General features: G+C 36.8%; 1 protein-coding gene across 1 annotated transcript in view; it reads left to right on the top strand.

Annotated features, from left to right (window-relative positions):
• SRBD1 (S1 RNA binding domain 1) overlaps positions 1 to 20,842 on the top strand; it is a 229,899-nt gene that overhangs the window by 97,693 nt on the left and 111,364 nt on the right. The window lies entirely within an intron of this gene.

Raw genomic sequence — 20,842 nt, forward strand, 5'->3', positions numbered from 1 at the left:
TTTTAAATTTTAATGAAATCCAGCTTATCCGTTGTTTCTTTAATGGATCATGCCTTTGGTGTTATATCTAAATAAGTCATATATCCATACCCAAGGTTATCTCTCCTATATTACCTTAGAGAAGTTTTATAGTTTCATGTTTTACGTTTATGATCCACTCTGAATTAATTTTGTGAGGGTGTAGAATCTGTGTCTAGGTTCACTTTTTTGCATGTAGAAGTCTAGTTTATCTAGCTCTACTTGTTGAAAAGACTGTCCTTACTCCATAGCATTGCCTCCGTTCCTTTGTCAAAGATTGGTTGACTGTATTAATGTGGTCCTGTTTCTGAGCTCTCTTTTGTGTTTCATTGACCTATTTGTCTGTTCTTCACTAACACCTTACTGTCTTGATTACTGTAGCTTTATAGTAAGTCTTGAAGTCATGTAATATCGGTCCTCCAACTGTGATCTTCTCTTTCAGTATTGTGTTGGTTGCCTCTCCATATACACTTGACCCTGGAATAACATAGGGGCTAGCGGCACCAAACACACTCTCAAAGTGGAAAATCCATGTATAACTTTTATGTGCTATGCTTAGTCGCTTAGTCGTGTCCAGATCTTTCTGACCGCATGGGCTGAAGCCCACGAGGCTCCTCTGTCCATGGGGATTCTCCAATCAGGAATACTAGAATGGGTTGCCATGCCCTCCTCCAGGGGATCTTCCCAACCCAGGGACCGAACCCAGGTCTTCCACATTGCAGGCGGACTTTTTATCAGCTGAGCCACAAAGGAAGCCATGTATAACTTTGACTCCCCCTAAACTTAACTATTAGAGAAGGAAAACAACCCACTCCAGTATTCTTGCCTAGAGAATCCTGTGGACAGAGGAGCCTGGTGGGCTGCTAACCATAGGGTTGCACAGAGTCAGACACAACTGAAGTGACTTAGCATGTATGCATGCATTGGAGAAGGAAATGGCAACCCACTCCAGTATTCTTGCCTGGAGAATTCCAGGGACAGAGGAGCCTGGTGGGCTGCCATCTATGGGGTTGCACAGAGTTGAACACGACTGAAGCAACTTAGCAACGGCAGCAGCAAACTTAACTATTAAATAACCTACTGTTGACCAGAAGCCTTAACATAAACAGTTGATTGATGTGTCAGTCATCTGTGCTGTATGTATTATACACTGTATTCTTATAATAAAGTAAGCTAGAGAAAAGAAAATGCTAAGAAAATAATGAGGAGAAAGTACATTTATAGTGCTGTACTGTATTGATACTCTAAGTTTATCTGTTTCCAAGGTGAATCACCTATCAGTACCTACATCAATGTCATCTTATATGATATAAAATATTATAAATGTTATATAATTAGTATTACTAACACTAGACATCAAAAGTGAAAAGTTCACGTAAAAAAGAAATTCATATCTATAGGTATAGTGATTCAAGCATTGATAACAAAGAAGTAGCAATATGATTTCTTTATGGTAGTTTAGTGTAATCAATATGATTGCTTCACAGTGGCCTGGCCTGTACACTGATGAATGAATGGTTATAAAATTTTTGCATCATACCAATACAGTTATATTTATGATACATTATCAGAAATACTGTTACTTATTTTTTTAAACCACGTACCTGTAACTGTGGGCTGATATGCAGTTTCTCCACTTAGGAGAAAGACTGGCACACTATACAGTAATGAAATTCTGTGAGAGCAAAGTAAGAAAACTAACACATTATTAATTTTATATTAAATATCACTCTCCTTAAGCGTAGGTTATCCACTTCAATACAGAGTCTTGCACACAGTGTTTTATACATTGTGGATTCTTAGGTGGTGATGATGACCCAAAAATGTCACAAACAGTTTTTGCTGTACAGTTGTAGATTTTCACACAAAGACACACACATACACAACAGATAAGTTTCTTCACTGTATGGTATAATTATTATTTACTCTTCATGAAGTGGAAGTGGATCATCATCATAAAGGTCTTCAGCCTTGTCGTCTTCATGTTGAATAGATGGAGGAGGAGGAAGAGAAAGAAGGGGAGGGCTTGGTCTTGCTTTCTCAGGGATGGCAGAGGCCAAAGAGGTGGAGGAGATGGAAGGGGAGGCAGGAGAGGCAGGCATACTGGTGTCACTTTATAGAAACACATTGTAATTTCTGCTTTTTCATTTCTCTAAAAATGTTTCTGTATGGCACCAGTCCGTCTTCCTTTGTTTGCTTTAGTTTCAGAGTCTGTTGATCATAGAAGGTCCATGTTGTACAAGAAGCCCAAAGCAGTCTTGAATAATTGGAACCCTTATGTCAGATTGTATAAGGTCAATTAGTTTTCTTCTGTATCTTCTTCCTCATTTGGCACTGGATCAGAAGTACTCACCTCCATCAAGTATTCTGTTAATTACCCTGGTATGGTGTCTGTTTGTTCTTGAATTTCTCCAAGATCCATATCTTGAAACCCTTCACCCCCAGACTTTTTTTTGCCCTATCCACAATCTTCTTTCATGATGTCCTTGATTGTGTTGTAAATTCTGTGAAGTCATGCACAATGTCTAGACAGTTTTTTTTCAGCAGGAATTTACTGTTTCAGACCTGATGGTTTTTGTGGATTTTTCTGTAACAAAGTCATTTTCAGTGGTATCTTCCTTCCCAGATTTTTATGATCTTTCTATTGGAGATCTCTTGCATAGTGTTGACAGTCCTTTCCATAGAATACAGTGTGTAATGAGCCTTAAAGGTCCTAATGGACCCCCTGATCTAGAGGCCGAATTAGAGATGTTGTATTTAGGGGCAAGTAAACCACTTTGACTTCTTTGGTGTTGAACTCATGGGGTTCTGGGTGGCCAGGGGCATTGTCCAATTTCAAAAGAACTTGAAAAGGCAGTCCCTTACTGGCAAGGTATTCCTGACCTCAGGGACAAAGGATTGATGGAATCAATTCAGAAAAAGGATACTTGTTGCCTCAGCCCTCTTGTAGAACCCAAAGAGTGGCAGCTAGTGTTTATCTTTTCCCTTCAAGGCTCAGGGGTTAGCTGCTTTATAGATAAGGGCAGTTTTGTTGCATAGAACAATACAGTTAGCCTATTCCTTCCTGCCTTTAATCTTGTGCTTGCCTTTCTTCCTTACTAGTAAATGTCCTTTGTGGCATTTTTTTTCCCCAGAATAGAGCATTTTGGTCTGTATTAAAAATCTATTCCGGCAGATATCCTTTCTCCTTAATAATTTTCTTAATGGCATTTAGAAGCTTGTCTGCTGCTTCTTGGTTGGCAGAAGCTAGTTCTCCTGTTATCTTAATATGTTTTAAGTCAAACCTCTTTCTAAAATTATTAAATCATCCTTTGCTAGCATTAAATTCTATCTTTAACCTCCCCTTTGCATTAAGTTGTCATACAATGACTTCACTTTTTCTCAAGTCGTATTAGAGTCTATAGGTATGTACACTGACATAAAAGCTGCATTTCCAGTATGAGATGAAAAAGGTATTTTGCAAAAAGGGTGAGGATTTTGTGCTTGCTGGCATGGCTGCATTGATGGGTTCACAAACTTGCTTTTCTTTTTTTACAGTGGTCCTTATGTTAGATTCCTTTACCTTGCTTGAAGTGATGGACAGCCGTAGTTGCAGACCTCAGTCTATGGTACATATCAAGCAGTTCAACTTTTTCTTGTAATGCCATGACATCTCTGCTTCTTGGGAGCACTTCCATCATCATTAGTTGCACCTTATGTGGTGTTATTCAAGGTTAATGGAATTGCACTAAACACAATGAAAAATATGCAAGAACCACAAGAGATCACTGTTCACTGTGATACACAATATATTGGAGAGATGAAATACTCAAACAGTGATGATTACCATCACACAGTGTTTTAAACAGGTACTCTCTTAGTATAGTAGCAACAAGTGGTGGCTCTGGAATTATTACAGTAGTACTGTATTACTGCAGTTAAGATTTAATATTTCTCTTGACTAGGAATAAAACTATATACAGTCTATAAGTGTGATTTTAACTTTTCATAAGACTTCTGTTTATCTTATAGTAATAAATGATGAAATAGACTGGCATGTACATATATTTTATGCATTCATGATATATCTTTTTCTTAATTTTTAAACGATTTCTAGGCTGAGTTTTTTAAAATTCTTGCACACCTCCAAAATATTTTCCAGTATATTTATTTAAAAGAAAAATCTGTGTGTAAGTGGACCTGTGCAGTTCAAATCCATGTTGTTCAGGGGTCAGCTATAAACTGTAGATTGTTCATATCTATAAAATAACATGCTGAGATTTGAATTGAGATTGTATTGAATCTATACATCACTTTGGGGAAAAGTGACACCTTAACAATATTGAGTCTTCTTATCTATGAACATGGACTATATGCCTTTTTATTTAGTTCATTGATTTTGTTCATCAGAGTTCTGTAGTTTTACTCACTTATAGATGAATCTTATGTGTGTATTGTTAAATTTTTACTTAAGTATTTTGTTTTTGGATAATATAATTTTTTAAAATCTATCTTACAATATTGTTTTCAGTATTGTACAAAATAATGATTCAATATTTTTATAGATTATACTCCATTTAAAATTATAAAATTGTGGCTCTTTTCTCTGTGCTTCATGTGACATCTCTATATTTTAATTTATTTTTTACCTAGTAGTTTGTACCTCTTAATCCCCATCCCCTATTTTGCCTTTCCCTATCCCCATCTCACCCCTGGTAACCACTACCTGGTTCTCTGTATCTGTGAGTCTGTCCAATCAAAATACAAGGGTGGCTGATTGGATAGAAAAAAAAAAAAAACAACCCAGCTATAAGCAGTCCACAAGAGACTCCCTTCAGAGCAAAAGACACACAAATTGAAAGTGAGAAGATAGAAAATGATATTCAGTGCAACTGGGAACAAAAAGAAGGCTGTTTAGCAATACTCATGTCAGACAAAGTAACCTTTAGAACAGAGTCTATAATAAAGGCATTTTATAATAAAGGGATGGATACAAGAAGAAGATACAGCATTCATAAACATATATGTACTTGATATAGTAGCACCTAAATACGTAAAGCAAATGTTAACCAATGGAAAGGGAGAAATTGATATTAATATGGTTAACAGTGGAGGATTTTAACACCCTGCTCACTGATAACCTTGCTGCATAGAGACTATACTAGATTGTTGGGTTTTTTCTTTCATCACTTTGAATATGTTATGCTGCTTGCTCTGGCCTGCACAGTTTCTGCTGAAAATCAGCTGATAACCTTATATGGTTATTTTTTTTTTCTTGCTGCTTTTAGAATTCTCTCTTTAACTTTTGACATTTTAGTTACATGTTTTGATGTGAGTCGCTGGATTCATCTTGTTTCAGACTCTGCTTTCTATATCAGGATATCATTTCCCTTCTTCAGATTTGGGAAGTTTTCAGTCATAATTTCATGAAATTTTGAAAGTTTAAAATTCTCGTCTTCTACACTTCTCTCTCTTCTCCTGGGACCCTATAATGTAAATGTTAATATGCTTGATGTTGTCTTAGAGGTTTCTTAAACTATTCTTATCTTTTAACATTTGTTTTTCTTTTTGCTTTTCTGTTTGGGTGATGTCCATTATTCTCTTTCAGATAGCTTATGTGTTCTTCTGTATCACCTAATCTGCTGTTAATTCCCTTTAGTGTATCTTTCATTTCAGTTTTTGTATTCTTAAACTCTGTCTTGTTCTTTTTTGTATTTTCTAGTTCTTGGTTAAAATTCTCATCGTGTCGAACTATTCTTTTCCCCAGTGCAGTTACCATCCTTACTACTGTTGCTTTGAATTCTTTATCAGGTTAATTATCTCTGTTTCTTTAGTTTTTTTTTTTTTTTCCTTCGTCTACTTTTATTTGGAACATACTCCTCTCTCTTCACATTTTGTTTATCTTTCTTGACTCTATGAAATTAGGTGAAGCAGATACCTAGCCAGGTCTGGAAGGTGTATTCTTGTTACAGGAGTTCTCCTTGGCAGCCTATGTGTGCCCTGTGGCTTTAGTGGGCAGGCTGGGTCTGAAGTCAGCACGAGCTGCATCTTCCCCTGGGATGTGCTGGCAGCCATCACCTTGCTAGGAGCATGGACTGGAGTTGGAGGGGCCAGTGACAGATCCAGGTGCAAGCCAGGGCTTCCACTGTTCGCAGTGGTGGGTAGGCTTCAGGCCCAGTGGGATGGAGCAGGAGCCCTGAGGGGATTGAGTTTCTCCCAGGCGGAGTATGATGCTGCCTCAGTTAGGGGTGTCCAGGGCCTGAGGCCTTGGGATTTACTGCCGAGCTGTTTCAACTTTTTCCCTGGTGTGCGCGCCTTTGGTTAGAGGCTGGGTTGAAGGTAGAGGGGTTGGAGCTGCACTGTTGAGCTGGTTCTGCTGTTCCCAAGTGTGTGCTCAGACATGGCCAGGTGCACCAGCAATGACTGCTTCTGCCCTGGTCATAGCATGGCCGTGGCTCGAGGCAACTCTGTTCTCTCCAAATATGTGTACTGCTTACTGTTGGCAGTGGCAGACTGCCTTATAGGGGATAGCATCGGAGCAGGAGGACCTGGAGCAGGATCCCAGTGTGGACGCTGGGGCCATTATTTGTTCCAGGAATTTTATTTTATTTTTTGCTAGTTTTCTTCAGATTTTCTACATAGGTAATGATGTTATCTGTGAACAAAGGCAGTTTTACTTCTTTCCCATTCATATCATCTGTGAACAAAGATAATTTTATTTCTTCTTTCCCACCCTGTGTACATTTTCTTTTCTTGTCAGGTTGTGTAAGATATAACTTCCAGTGTGATGTTGAAAAAAACTTGGTGAGAGGGACATCCCTGTCTTATTCCTGATCTTACTGGGTAACCTGTAGTTTCTCACCAGGAAGTATAATATTAGCTATGCTTTTTTTTTTTTAATGGTAGATAATGTTTATCAAATTTAGGACATTCCCTTCTATTCCTAGTTTACTGAGACTTTATATCATTAATGGGTATTCGATTTTTGTGGAATGCTTTTTCTGCATCTATTACTGTGATGATATTTTATAGCATCTTGATGGGTGGACTGTATTGTTTTTTGAATGTTTAAACAGCCTTGCATTCCTGGGATATATCCTATTCATTATGTAAATACATTGTTAGATTTTATTTGCTAATATTTTGTTCAGGATCATTGTATCTATGTACTTGAGAAATCCTGGTACTGTTATTTTCCTATCTTGTAGTGTTTTGTTTGGTTTTGGTAGTAGGGTAATGCTGACCTCATAGAATGGGTTAGGGAGTGTTCCCTCTTCTGTTCTCTAACAGAGAGTATAGAGAATTGGTACAACTTCTTTCTTAAGTTGTTTGTTTTTAGTTTTTTTTTAACCATTTTTTTGGTGAAATTGTAAGGTGTCTTCTATATCTATACACTAAATACTTACAAATTATGAACACTTTTGTGTTTCTGTGTAAATATGTACTCCTGTAAGCAGTTCAAACAGTACAGAGTAGTCTAAAGAGCAGAAAAAGTAGTCTAAAGAGTGTAGAAAATAACCTCTACTCCACCATCCAAAGGTCATGATTATTATTTTGGTGAACATGATCTCAGATACCTCTGTATTGTATATGTGTATGTTATACAATCCAACATTAATGAATACCTGTCTTTCCCCCTACTTTTTGATGTGTTATAGATAAATGTAGGTTTTGAGGGTTCCTTATCATTTTTAAGGACTACCGAATGGCATTTTATTGCATGTACATATTTTATGGTTCTTTTATAGAATATGGATTTTTCTTTCCAGGGGTGTTATTAAGCACATGGCTCCCACCTGTGAAAACAGCTTTAACTACTAGTTACCCCTAGTGTTAATACTTATTTTTGAAAAAAATAGTGTACTGTCTTATAGTTTTGTTTTTATATTACAGTGTCTACTTTTCTCCCTTCCCAAGTGTAAAAGATTCTTATTTTGACTCTTGGTACAGTCTGTATATTTAGTTGTTGTTCAGTCACTCAGTCGTGTCCGACTCTTTGCCACTCCATGGACTGTAGCACGCCAGGCTTCCCTGTCCTTCATCACCTCCCAGAGTTTGCTCACACTCCTGTCCATTGAGTTGGTGATGCCATCCAACCATCTGGTCCTCTGTTGTCCCCTTTTCCTCCTGCTATCAATCTTTCTCAGCATCTGGGTCTTTTCCAATGAATTGGTTCTTCACATCAGGTGGCCAAAGTATTGGAGCTTCAGCTTCAGCATCACTCCTTGCAATGAATATTCAGGGTTGATTTCCTTTAGGATTGACTGGTTTGGTCTCCTTGCAGCCCAAGGGACTCTGAAGAGTTTTCTCCAACACCACAATACAAAAGCATCAATTCTTTGTCGCTCAGCCTTCTTTATGGTCCAACTCTCACATCCATACATGACTACTAGAAAAACCATAGCTTTGACTATATGGACCTTTGTAGGCAAAGTCATGTTTCTGCTTTTTAATCCAGTGTCTAGGTTTGTCTTAGCTTTTCTTCCAGAGAGTAAGTGTCCTTAATTTCGTGGCTGCAGTCACCGTCTGCAGTGATTTTGGAGCCCAAGAAAATAAAGTCTGTCACTGTTTCCATTGTTTCCCCACCGATTGCCATGAAGTGATGGGACTGGATGCCATAATCTTCATTTTTTGAATGTTGAGTTTTAAGCAAGCTTTTATAAGCTAGCCAGTGTTTAGTAGTGTTATCTCAAATTTTTTTTACAAACTGAACTCATTAAGTTCTGATACTTTCAAATGAGCTTATTCATTCTCTTCCTTTCCTTTTGCCTGTGTTTAAAATCAAGGCTGAGTACTTGATTAGGAGTATTTTTTTTAGAATAGAGAAGATATGCAACAAAAAAGACAAGACAAAGTTTACTAAAAAAAATCACAGTTCCTGGTTTCCAGGTGTTACGTTGCTTGGAAGTATGTTTTTTCATGAGATTTAGATTTTTTTTTTTTAATTAAAGAGTGACATGCAGTGATTAAAGCAATAAGGATATTTGATTAAAAAATACGATTCATCATAGCTATTAATAATCTAAGACAGACTTGGAATTTTGGTTGAAATGCTTTGAAATTGTGCTAATAATTTTGAAGGTATTAGAAAGTTGTTAATACTTATTAAAGCAGTTTCAATGAGAATTCGAACTCTTTGAAAAGCATTTGTTCCAGAGAGACTGTGAAGAAAATAGATACTTCGTCTGGAAACCTAGAATCAGACTCTTCTTTGATTTCCATAGTGACCGAGCTAGAAGGTCTCAGTCCCAACACTCTCTCTCCCCCATTCCGCTTTATTCTTGCTGAGAAGAGTCCAGAAGTGTGACATGTTTGTGTTTTCATTTCAGTCATGGATTGTGCAGACATCTAAGAAAACTATTTTTCTGCCTAATTTTACTTTGAAAGTTAGCTAAATATAAGTCATAGTTAAATTATCTGTGTTGGGATGTGTTTTCAAAGAATGTTTTTGCACTTTAGGAAATAATATGTGGCCATGTAGCCGTTTTTCCTTTTCTTTCATGGATGGGTTGCCAGATAACTTTTATTTCTCATATTTATTTTTGTTGAGTTTCATACTCATGTACTTGTGAAGTTATATTTGTAGTTAGCACCGCTGGTTATCCCACTGCTGCCTTTCCGCAATCAGTTGTCCCGGCTTACATGCTTTATCAGTAGGTTACTGAGTCATAGAATGTAGTTTCATCAACTGGGAATTTGTGAAGAATTAAGTTACAGGAGTTAATAAGACTCTTAGTAAGAATTTAAAATTATTATTTTGTGAAGAAAACAAATGGGGGAAGAGGGGATGGTTACTTGACTGTCTTAAGGCCCCTAGCTGGGCTTGAAAATTAAACTGACAAATTAATAGAGAAAGCATAGAAGTGTATTTAATTATGTTTTACATGACACAGGAACCTTCATAAGGAAAAAAATCCAAAGAAACAGTTAAGCCTGAGCATTTTTATACTGGGTTTGATGAAGAGTAGAAAGTTGTGGGGAAATAAATATAATAGGAGGCATGAAGGATTTTAGCGAAGGTTAGTAAACTGGGGGAAACAGCAGGGTCTGTGATTTTAAATTCCTCTCAACATTCTTCCATCTTTGGAGATAAGGCTGCTTCTTTCCTCCAAGTATGAGGACAACACCTCTCACTTGAGAGTCTTATGACCTGCTTCAGGGTAGAAAGGGAAGGTCAGAGAGTCTTTCCATTTCTCACACTCCTTCAGCTTAAAATAATTACTCTGTCAAAGTGGCATATCATGGAGTAACATATCCTGATTCCCTCCACTTTCTAATTTTGCTTCCTGTTAACTGAGGAGTATACTCCAAGGGTAATTTGTGAATGGTTGTTGTATTCTCGCTTGGTCTTTAAAAATTTTTTTTTTCACTTGGTCTTTAGTGGGATGTGGTCACCTCTTCCCAGTTCCCTTGGGAGCATAAACTAGATGTAGGTTAAGGGCATAGTGCTATCTTTGCTCTAATAGTAGAACATACAGGTCCTTGTTTCCATGATTAACACAGATAGGATACAGGCTTAAAGAAAAGTATTACTCACTTCTGCAAACTCTAAACACAAAATCAAAAGTTAAAAGTTCCTAATTGAATGGATGACCAGTTGCTTTACCAGTGAATTCTTTGCACTGTGAAAAATTCACTTCATAGTTCCTTTAGCTCATGAGCTCTCTTGTTGCATTTAAAACGGAATTTGAGTTATGAAAATTCAAGTTAAGAACAGATTTTAGTAAGTCCACTTACACATTGATTTCTGTTCAAAACCCCAGTTGGTTGTCACTTGGAAATAGTAGAGACTTAGATTTGTGCCTTTGGTATAAATGCCTGAATTTGGTGTGCTGGAAAATTGTATTATTCTTTGAAATTTAAAAATCTCTCCTCAAGTAAGATAAGTATTATTTAGTTTGTTGATAGTTTTATTCTTTATAGATTCAGGTTTTCTTTACATTGGGTTAAGTGGTAGACTTTCTTCCTGAATATACAAGACAGAAAGTTTCTAAACCGAGTGGTTAGCAATAAAGTTCTGAAAATTAAATATAGTCAGGTCATACAAATATATGTAAACTAAGGTAGGATAGTCTATAGGTAGGGAACTTGGGGAAATGAGAGTCAATTGCATGAAACGTTTCTTTTCTTTAAAAACAGCCTTTGGGTTTAGAGGTATACAGGAAAAACGTTTTATCCATGAAAACTGCTTTGTCAGACAAAAACATGTGGGTCTGCACGTAACTTTGCATAAGAAATGTATGATAGTGATGGGGGAGGAGAGAAAGGATTCAAATGTATTTCAGCAGCTTTGCAGGATAAGGCAAAGCAAAGCAAATAGCCATGCTGTGTGTCTCAAAGGGCCCTTCTGTGGGTATTTCAACTTGAAAGGGGATTAGCATTGGAAGTCTGTGATCATGTCAAACATTTGTAATTGAAGGTGGCTGTTAAAAATAATTCTTAACGTAACTGGATTCTAACAGTCTTGTTGATGATGAGGTAAGTGGAGAGAATAGGAAATGATCTGTTTGTCATCGCTTGAGCCACAAAGCCAAGAAACGTAGTGTCTGGGAATGAAGGCTTTAAAAGCCACAACATTGGGAAATGTTTGATAATTGAAATCAAAGAGGCTTTTTGTGAAAAGTGAAGAAGGATTGTATACATGGGAATATATTTGTATAGTGTTAAATTTTTGCTTTTAATGTTGTCTCTTGCCACAGTTCAAGTTGACCTTTTTAATTACTTTAGTAGCCACAGGTAATATAATGATTTTTGCCAAACTGTAGGCCTAGGCAACTTAAATGCATACCTCATGTAAATAGTCATGTTCTGTGAGCATGTTTGGCTTGTTGCTTGTGTTTCTGTCCTTTGAAATCAAGTTTTAGAACCTTTTGGGGGAAGTTCGTGGGCAACCAGTAGCTCTTTCTAGCACATGAATATGATTTTCTCTTCTGTGAATAAATTATACATCTTGCACTATATACATTCATCTGGATATTGGGTGGAAAAATTACAGTATGATTTGGCTACTAAAGAACATCTATCACATCTGTACATTTATGTCACTAACAAATGAACACTTCACCAAGGCAGTCTCTGAGAGATATGCAGCTTTGGGGGGAAAAAAGTGAACAGGAAATGTTTTTCTTAGAGTATTTTAATCGAGAAACATTAAATGATTTGTGGTGGGTTTTATTTTCCTGAAGCACCTTCTACAACCTGAAATTCAATTGTATATTGTGCTAAGGGATGAGTGCACTGACCTTGTCAAAAGAGTGAGCAAGGATTTCATTTGACTTTGGTTTGTTAGTTCACAATACTCATGTATATCTGGATCTCTAGCCTTGGCTTTTTATACCTCTATCATCCTAGGCAGTCATTCACTATGAAAACACTTGTGTTTCTCTTTTTTCTTTGTATTTGTTCATTTGAAAAGCCTTTCAAAAGAAATTGCAGCCTGCATGTGATTATAGCTATCAGTAGCACTTAAACTGACTGCTGAGATGAAACTTTTTGTTGGGGGCCCTGCTAATTCCAGATACCAATAGAAAAAGAAGAATTTTCCCCCTTAAAAGACCCGACTTTACTAATTGGTAGCTGCTCTTTGGGTTGAGCTAGAGTCTTCAGGGACAGCATTTGATAGCCTAATTTTTGACATTTTAATTTGACAAGAAACAATTCAGGGAAACGACTTAGGCATGTGCCTGAAGTCTCTCAGTATGATTGTGATACTCAGGGCAGGGAATGCCTTTGAACGCCTGCAGCACTTTGTAAACCCTGTGATCCACTTCATATGATAGTTCAAGATCTTTGGCAGGTGTTTTCATAGGAACTTCACCTAAAGTACTCCTACATGGTTGAAAGACTTCTTTCTATAGATATTAGGATGTGGGGGTAATGCAATAAATACTGATCTGTGTGACAAAACAACATTCCATAGGGACAATAAATTTAGGTATAAAATATGTAAGTTTTTTTGGCCTTTTTAGTTATGTCATAGTTTACATCTTTCTAACTCAGAAGTGTTGTTTCTTTAAAAAAATTTCCCTTGGCCTTTGAAAATAGTGGAAGAGACTAATTTCAGATATGAGTTACTTGGTTTGTATCTCTTTCTGTATGATAGAGAATTTACGTTTTTAATCGGAGAAGTTAAAGCTTGAAGCAAATCGTGCATACACAATACATAAGCATGCATGGTAGTTTATTTCTGAAAAATTATCTTAGAAATCTATGTTTCTCCAAGTATCTTGGAGAATATTTTAAGGACCAAATTGAAACTGAAGTGGGTGTTTGAAAAATATCTGCTGAGAGAAGCCTGCTTTCTAAACCTGGGAAATAGATGATAGAACAGTAAAGAGTGCTTTTTTGGTTCCTTCTGTGTGTGTGTTTCTAATATGTGCGGTCTTGTGTTTTAACCAGTAGATAAGGTTGGAAATGGTACTCTCGAACTTGCTCATGATGGTTCAGTTCAGTTCAGTCACTCAGTCATGTCCAACTCTTTGCGACCCCATGAATTGCAGCATGCTAGGCCTCCCTGTCCATTACCAACTCCCGGAGTTCACTCAAACTCATGTCCATTGAGTCGGTGATGCCATCCAGCCATCTCATCCTCTGTCATCTCCTTCTCCTCGTGCCCCCAGTCGCTCCCAGCATCAGGGTCTTTTCCAGTGAGTCAACTCTTCACATCAGGTGGACAGAGTATTGGAGTTTCAGCTTTAGCATTAGTCCTTCCAAAGAACACCCAGGACTGATCTCTTTAGAATGAACTGGTTGGATCTTCTTGCAGTCCAAGGGACTCTCAAGAGTCTTCTCCAACACCACAGTTCAAAAGCATCACTTCTTCGGCACTCAGCTTTCTTCACAGTCCAACTCTCACATCCATACATGACCACTGGAAAAACCATAGCCTTGACTAGACAGACCGTCATGATGGAGGTGATTTATTTATTCCAGATGAGGAAAATATGTTCATTTCACTGATCAATGTATCTCCTTGGTATTGGGTTGGGTGGATAATTTGGAGAAGTAGCCTACTTAGAGTCAATTGGTTATGTTCTGTTACTTCTTTACAAGTCATTATTACTTTGTATCCTACTTAATTAAGTTAAAAATATTTAAGAGAGAAAAAATGTTTTCATGGATTTGCCAGTCATAAATGTTTATGTGTGTGCTTGCTCACTCACTTCCCTGAAAATATTTGTCTGTTTCCCTTTCCTTCCTTCCCTCCTTTTCTCTCTTGTTTTCCCTCTCATTTAAATAAGGGAAAAAGAAGAAAAGCATCTTTCATATCATTGTTTAAGAATGCCTATGACTGTAAATAATTTCTTTCTTGAAGATTTATGATTTTATATCTATTTTAGTAAAATCACTTATGATATCTAACAATTCATTGTTTGTAATTTCTCATAAAGAACAAACACTGTTCAGTTTTCTTCTAGGAATAAAAACTCAAAGTTACTCCAACACAGATATACTTGGGTTTGTATTATAACATCTTTCTGTTTTTTAACTTTCAGATGAAAATGATGTTGAAATATGATGCCAGATGTGTGATATGAAACATTAATATTACGTTGAGATTGTAATTTTACTAATAATTGTCCTATGCTTGAGTTAGTAAACTAGAAATTAACAGGAAAAATTCAGTGGAGCCCTTTGATATAAAATATATTTTCAGAACATCAAGTCATTTAAAATTTACTTTGGAAATGGAGACTTCATAGTTAAACTTAGGAAAAAAATGAAATAATTTTAAAAGTTATTTCAGCCATTGTGCATAGTTACTGTTGGATGTGATTGTCAGCACTGGGGAATCAGGAAGTCTGTAGTTTAAATTCTTCAGGATCAGATTATATCAGAGATTTTCTTTACACATGATGTTGAGAACATATTAAGTGACTGCTGTAACTTTCTTTTCCTTTCTTACCTTTGGGAATCTCAAGAACACAGCTTTAGCTTTCTTTTTATTTGTGTTATCTTTATATTTGTTTTTAATTTTCAAGAATTTATACCTTTAAGCTACAGCAGGACTAAGTATCCGAACAACCTTCCAGTTTTCTTTAGTATACTGTTTTTTAAAAATTGTATAAATATCTACTGGCCAGGTTTTAAGAACTTGGAGCAGGAAACTTTATGAAGGGATAGGGGAGATGTCATTACTTTTAGGTAAGATTAGACCAGGAGGTTATATTTTTTCACAGTTTTGGGATCCTCCCCCCCACCCCCAGTTATGATTTCATTTTAGCTTTGAGCAGTGTAGAGATAAAATACATTTGCCCAAAAGAAGGCCCAAAACAAGATTTAAAATTTCCAGGGGTACCAAAAGAGATCAGAAGATTTTAAGAGAATGTTCAGGGACTTTAATAAGCATAGGCTTAATTAAAGAGGTTGTAGTCAGTGTCATTAACCAACTAACATTTAAGTACCCTAGCTTGTATTCTTGCTTTTTGGTGGAGTGAAAAAAAACGATGACTTAGCATGACTCTTTACAATGACGTTGAAAATTATGAGATATCTGTTTCTGGTTTGTCCTAGTTCTGCTTTTATTTCAGTTGAAATATATACTAAACTTGATGCCAGCACAAAGCTTGTCCGTTTCATGTGTCTGTTTATCATTTGCATGATTTTGAACAATAAACATTCCTTGACAACAGCATCACACTTTGTTTTTACCAACACTCATCGTTATTCCAAACATGAACCCAAATTGGTTTTTATCCATGTTAATGAAAAAAACAAATCCTTCTTATTTCAATGAGTAAAGCATAAAAACATGAGATGCTGGAAAGTCTGGAATCAATTAAGTTAGGAAAGTGTGTAGGAAAAAGACAGCAGACATGGAAAATGACCATATCAAAATGACCTTTTTTATAGAAATAGAAATTTTGCACACTAAGTGGTGAATAAGAAATTAATTTAGGAAATTTCCATTTATTTAATAATTAATTTTATTCATTTGATTTTCAGACTGTAGAATATGTATCTGAGAGTACTCTTAGTCCTTATTTGATTGTAGGTCTGTGTTAATTCGTATTTACTTTTATCCTTTCTGTGCTATTTATGTTAATTGGCCTCAGATCTGAAAATTACAAAGAAATTACTTGAGCCAGCTGCACAGAGTTGAAGAATAGTATCTACAGTTGCTTAAAAGGCAAGACAATATAATGTAGACTCTGGTGAATTATTTTAGTTTGAAAATATGCACTAAAGGGGTACGGCAAATAAATACATTTCAGTGATGTAGACACGGAGTGAAATGTTGAGGAAGGAACCAGTTTGTGCAAGAATTGGATGACCATGCTTGTTCTGGATGCTTCCAAAGGTTCTCACTTGGACACTATTTTATTTTAAAATACTTAACTTGAATATCCAAGGAAGTCCTGGTTCTTATTTGTGTTTTGTCTTCAGAGGCATGGGAAGAAATCAGGTGTTTTGAGGTATCAGTCCTTGGCCCAAGGATCCCTTTGTATTTTTCAATAGAATATAAAAACCTAAATGATACTGAATGTTCTTTTCCATGGATGGCTATACCATTAACTGTGTACCACTCATCTGTTGTTCAGTTGCCCAGTCATGTCCGACTCTCTGCGACCCCATGGTCTACAGCACACCAGGCTCCTTGAATGGATCTACTCATCTGAATGGATCCCAATTTGTTCAGTTTCTCTTGTATCTAACCAGATGACTTGACAGTGAATGCTCCTTTCTAAACAAATAACCTATTCTTATGCATCCCTGGGTTGGGAAGATCCCCTGGAGAAGGAAATGGCAGCCCACTCCAGTATCCTTACCTGGAAAATCTCATGGACAGAGAGGAGCCTGGTGGGCTGTAGTCCATGGGGTCGCAAAGAGTCGGCACGACTGACTGACTAACACTTATGCATGTACAGTATCTCCTGCTTTGAGTTTTCCTTCAAATCATTTCTTCTTAGACTGAGATAGGAGGAGAAATAAAGTAGACCATCAGGCCAATATGTGAACCTCTGGGAACAAAAATGCTTACTGATTAACTTTCACAAAAAAACTTTCAAAAGGCCCCAGAGCTTTCTGGTTATTGAAAAAACCTGTGAAAAGATGATTGGGCTGTGAGAAGTGAACAGAGGGTGGTATTTAAGTTGGTAGAAGCCTGGCCTTACAGTCCAGAGACCAGTTTTTCCTTTTTGAGTTTGAATTTCAGGTGATCTTGATTTAATTTTATTTACTTCTGGTTCTTTCTAACCCCACAGGTAAAATGAAGAGGATACTTAAGATTCTGACTTCCTTATAGGAATTAGATCTTAAAGCACTTACAAAAAGCTATAAATACTACAGAATTGCAAGAGATTCATGTTGTTGATTTCAGATCAACTGAAAATGGCTTTGAGGAAATAATACTCACTTGTAGACTAAGCAAAGAATTCTTTGACCATTTTTTGCCTCTGCATTGAAGGAGCTAGTTTGACCAAATTATCAGACAGGATATAGACAGGTGCCATTGCACTCAGCTATTTTCCCTTTTGTGAGAGCCTTGAGTTGAATGTTTCTCTGGGCAGCTAGTCCTTGGCACTGCAGCTTTGTTCTGAGAGTGGCATCTGGCACTAGATTGATTTAACCGAGTCTGAGGTTTGCTCTTTTCAGAATGTGCTCCCTAGGCAGCTTCTGTGTTGCTCTGACATGACCACATGCTGCTGCTGCTTTTCCTGCCTTCCAGCACCACGTGTGAGGCTAAGACATTCTGACACCTGCCATTTGGAACCTTTACTTGCTGAAAAATGTCAAGATTTTCAGACAAGATTAAGACAGATATAACTGATCATTCTTCCCTTTCTCAGAAATAGGCTGAGGGCATTTGTTCATAGATGGATGAATTGCTATAGTAGTACAGTTCTGTTAGTTTGGAGAGAGGCACCCAGATTTGTAAAAAAAAAAAGCATCAAAGGTGTTTATGTGTTCTTATTCTCCTTTGTACCTATTATGTGTGATATTAATTTGCTGTTTGTATAAGGAAAGGTTTTAGTGATTATCCTTTGGATTTCACAGGATAAATGGTGAGAGTTGGGGGCAAGGGATGCAGTTCTCCTTGCACCTTATTGTTATTAAGAACCTCACTAGGAAATTGTAGATTTCAGAGGATGAGCTTCTCTTACGATCATATTGTCATACAGATGCACACACAGATAACTGTCAAAGTAAGACCTCCTGTTTGAGGTCCTTGCTGCTGCTGCTGCTTCCTTTTTTTTTTTTTTTTCCGTTGAGCCTTGATGTTCTAAGATCAGAAGACTGATTGGTAAGTAAGGACAGGAGGAAAAGTAGGGTAACCTGCTGAGTTTGTTCCTGCTAGTAACTGGAATCTAACTGGTTGAAGAAGGGGCTTGAACACTGTTATAAAATGAAGGCTTAAAAATTTTATTATTTTGCTTTTTCTTACCTTTCAATTTTATGGATAAATTATAATTGGTTGTTGGCTATTGAGTAATCTCTTTCCTTTATTTCTTTTTAAAAATTTATTTTTAATTGATTCTTTATTTCTTATGCCTTGATCTTTATCTAGGATCTCAAGTTCAGTAATGTTGCAGAGATGGTAATCTTAATTTTGTGTAATTTGGGAAAGATGTTCCAATGACTTCTTAGTTATTTTGAATTACAGAAAATGTAAAGTGGTTGGAGAAGATGCCTTATAAGTTTTTATTAGGAGCCAGACCATTTTGAGAGACTTTGGATCTTTTATGAAACTGTATTCTCTGACATCTGTTTGGACAGCTTCTTAAGTGGTTCTGGGTGGCTCTGTCAAAAAGGAGAATGAGTATTGGCCATTAGACTTGTTCGTTGTAATTTATGAAGAGTAATAAAATAATAAAATCCATCTCCAGCAACTGAAAGGTAAAGAGGACTAGTGGCTTTTATGTTATGAACAGGGTCCATGAATTAGAACATAAATATTTGAAAACATTTTATAGTAGAGGCCTAGGAGTTCTTCAGTATACAAAGCTACTTGCTTTGAGTCCTCGACTGGCTTGAGTTATATAAAGAAGGATTCTTCTGCAAATTTAAATGGGTTTTAATCTTTTAACTGGATCCTTCTTACTGCTGTAGTTTTTCCATAAAATCACAGAATCTGCATGTTAGGTCATGGTTATGGAAATAGTAAGCTTATTCATATAAGTTTATCTTACAATTCGGTTTTTGCAGATAATCAGTGGGAGAGGGGTTTGGGGGAGAATGGATACACGTGTATGTATGGCTGAGTCCCTTCGCTGTTCACCTAGAAAACTGCCACAACATTGTTAATTGGGGCTATACCCCAATACAAAATAGTTTAAAGTTATCAAGAAAAAAGAAAAAAATAAAATAAGCATGTAGTAATTTGGGTTTTACCCTTGAAATGAATCATCTTAAATTGCTTCTACCTGAATCAAACATATCCTGTATATTCCTGAAGTATGTTTTATGCATTTGCAAGTTATGATCCTAGATAAGATTTGAATTTTATCTGCAATCTCTTCTTCATTTAAGGTACAGTAAATATTCAACAAAGAAAGGGCTGTACTTATATATGAATTATTTTAAAAGCTTGATATGAAAAACTAATAAAAATAGAAACATCAAAATAAATGTATTCTTTCAAATAATATACTCTTTTTCTATACTGTCTTCCGTGGTACACTATTTATCTTTATTTCTACTAGTTTGTAAGGTGGACATATTTCTTATATTCTTTAGTTTATTTTTTAATTGAAGGATAATTGCTTTACAGAATTTTGATTTCTGTCAAACCTCAGCATGAATTAGCTATAGGTATACATATGTCTCCTCCCACTTGAATCTCCCTCCCATCTCCCTCCCCATCCCACCCCTCTAGGTTGATACAGAGCCCCTGTTTGAGTTATACTTATATTCTTAAGAATGGTATCTGACCGACGAATGACTCTGAAAACCCTGACACAGAGGTCCATGTTCTTTAGTGCCAGCATGCCATCCACTGTTCTCAGGTGGTAGCTAGGCCCACCTGCAGCTGAATTTATTCATTTTATAATGTATTAAAGCCAGCTAGTTGCAAGTTCCTTATTCTCTTTCTTCTAAAAAGATTAAATGTTTAGGATGATAGTTGTGATAGGCTTTGCTAAAACAAAACAGAAAAGCCGATACTATGAGTGATATTTGCATATTGTTTATGTGAATGGAAGCTGTTAAGCTTTCACATTTTTCAAGGGTTTACTATTTCTTTTGAATTTTTGAGGCTATTTTTTTTTTTTTTTTAAAGAAAAGCCAGCATCAAGCACTGGAGAAGGCAATGACGACCGTCTCCAGTGTTCTTGCCTGGAGAATCCCAGGGATGGCGGAGCCTGGTGGGCTGCCATCTATGGGGTCGCACAGAGTTGGACACGACTGAAGCGACTTAACAGCAGCAGCAGCATCATGCACTTTTATTGCAGTAATAAAGCTTGAAACTCATATGTAGTGCAGGGATGGGGTAGGGGAGTAAGCAGCAATTTCTCTCACCAAATCACTACATAGGACAGTACAAGGGTGAGAGGGAGAAGCCAGGAATCTCTGAGATCAGCAGGGGAAGCTGGCCATCAAAACACAAGAGATGCTGTGACGACCAGCATCATTTTCTTAAGGCAGAATTCAAGGATTTGTCATGGCCGTGTCATGATGGCCTGGGCTTTCATGGGTGTTAAGTGTCTACAAACAGCACCTTAAATTTAACTTTTGATTAAAGTTCTTAAAATTTAGGAAGTGGAGCTTGGATAACTATGAGATTACAAAAGTCCTGGATAGCCATTACAAAAAAGCACAGGATGGAGAAAAGGCAGGCCCTGAAGAAGGCATCAGAGGTCCCTGTCGGTCTTGGAACAGACACCTGTGGTGTCCAACATCTCAGTGA

This window comes from Capricornis sumatraensis, chromosome 1, assembly GCF_032405125.1.
Source record: "Capricornis sumatraensis isolate serow.1 chromosome 1, serow.2, whole genome shotgun sequence".
Classification (NCBI taxonomy): Eukaryota; Metazoa; Chordata; class Mammalia; order Artiodactyla; family Bovidae; genus Capricornis; species Capricornis sumatraensis.